The following is a 2,034-nucleotide window of genomic DNA, read 5'->3' on the forward strand; positions in this document are numbered from 1 at the left end:
ATTTCTATTGTCACTGTCATGTCACGTGAAGAAGAAAAAGTTAAAGAATTTGTAATATTTTTGTTACTTCAATTTTTTCATGTTAGCAATGATACGATACATCCGAAAACATCTTATATTATAAAGTTTTTGTATATAATTTTAAAGATTTATCATATTATAAACATCAAAACTAATAACATCTTGGAACAGCTAATAAAGTCCATAAAGTCTTAAGTTGACGGTGATGCTTTCTATTTCCAAAGACCATTATTGATATTATATTATTTTGAAAAGCTAATATTATATTATTTTGTAGAAGATGAAAAACAGAGCACAACAAAGATTAAAACGGAAGCGCTTACATCTTCTTCTCGGGTAGCAAAATTTGAGAACCTTGAAATCTATGTTGCCGAATTTGCAAAAACCTTCCAATTCGGATTCAGAGCTATTGAAAAAATTAGGTATTTACGTATTTATAGCATATGGGTTTTAAGCCGGGTCACACTTGACCCGGGTACTAAGCCCTATATTTTTCGAATTTTGCGGGATTTACTCTCAGATTTTTAAATCTATTAATTTCGCCGTTATTTTTGCATAAAAACGATCCTGCTTACGATCCAGATTGGTGGAGGTGATTAAGATCGAAAAATCGTACGATTTATGTCTAGTTGTGTAGGAGGCTGTACTATATTGATTGTTTCGTTATGTTGGTTGTGAAACTCGATTTTGATACACTATCTTGTTTGCTGTTGTTACTTATGCATTTTCTTTGTTTTCTCACAGAGCTGTAGAACTCTTTTGGAATTAGTGGCTTTGGATAAACACTAATTGTGAGGAAAACGTACCAAAGAAGATTTGGTGGAGGCCCCTCCATGCTACATAATCTTATTGGAAGCAAATCGAGTCAACAGAAGTGGATTTGCGCAAAGCATTTCATTGCCAATTCTATGAGTACTTCCTTGTTGTAGGGAAAATTATGGGTATTGGATATGTAAGTAGATTAATATCATGTATAGATATATAGGCAATTTCCGATACTGATATTAATTTGGAAGAATCATAACTTAGATTGCTTACAATATATTTTAAACTTATGAGCTTTTTGAACTCCATGTTCTGTTCTGACCAGAATATGTTCAATGTTGAAATTGATGAGTTTACTAAGATTTTAAAGTGTCACGGTCCCAATTCAAACCAGTGTTATTAGTTAAAATAAATATCTAATAACAGTGTCTATCTAGCCGGTAATCTTTTTAATAAACAATTAATATATATATATATATATATATATATATATATATATATATATATATATATATATATATATATATATATATATATATATATATATATATATATATATATATTATAGTGTTCATATATAAACATAAAATGAATATTTTCTTCTATCATGACTAAACGTTGATTTAGTTAATTCATTTGTTATATAAGTTGTAATATAAAAAATAAACGATACTGTATTCTTATTTAAATGGATTGTAAATATTAAATTTATTAAAATAATATATAGTTTACATGGAGAATTTCATATCCTATTTGAACCATATGTTATATTCAATACCGGCAACACCAATGTGAATAAACACTCTTGTACGAAATCAATTTCAATTAGTTATACTTGTCACAATAACTCTATTATGTAAATCATATCTCTGGATGACTTCGTTGCGATGAATCTATTTGGCTTTCTGCGATGACTATGTTCCCTTATTCTTCAAAGAGAGTTTGGTAATTGAGAAATCAACGTCTTGACGTTTAAATCGATTTCCACCATTGTGCTTTGTTGGGAAAAAAAAAATCCAAATAACCATGTTTAATAATTTATTTACACCAAAAATCATCTTTTCGGAAAAATTACCTGTATGACCAGGTTTCAGAGGTGGTCTCCACATAGGAGCCACCTCAGGTGGCGCCAAAGACCATTTTCTCTTAACTCATGCGCCACCCCATGTGGCATCAATGTATATTTTTGCCTTTTAAGCCACCTAGGGTGGCGCCTAAATGCATTCCTATTTTTTTTTTTTTAATTGT

At 29.8% G+C, this 2,034-nt stretch overlaps 1 long non-coding RNA gene across 1 annotated transcript; it reads left to right on the forward strand.

The window, feature by feature from the left end:
• Window positions 1–308: 308 nt before the first annotated feature.
• On the forward strand, window positions 309–1,222 carry LOC131599213 (uncharacterized). The gene is made up of 2 exons (XR_009282633.1): window positions 309–443; window positions 766–1,222. It is a non-coding gene; the product is annotated as an uncharacterized LOC131599213 (long non-coding RNA).
• The last annotated feature ends 812 nt before the right edge of the window (window positions 1,223–2,034 follow it).

This window comes from Vicia villosa, linkage group LG4, assembly GCF_029867415.1.
Source record: "Vicia villosa cultivar HV-30 ecotype Madison, WI linkage group LG4, Vvil1.0, whole genome shotgun sequence".
NCBI lineage: Eukaryota > Viridiplantae > Streptophyta > Magnoliopsida > Fabales > Fabaceae > Vicia > Vicia villosa.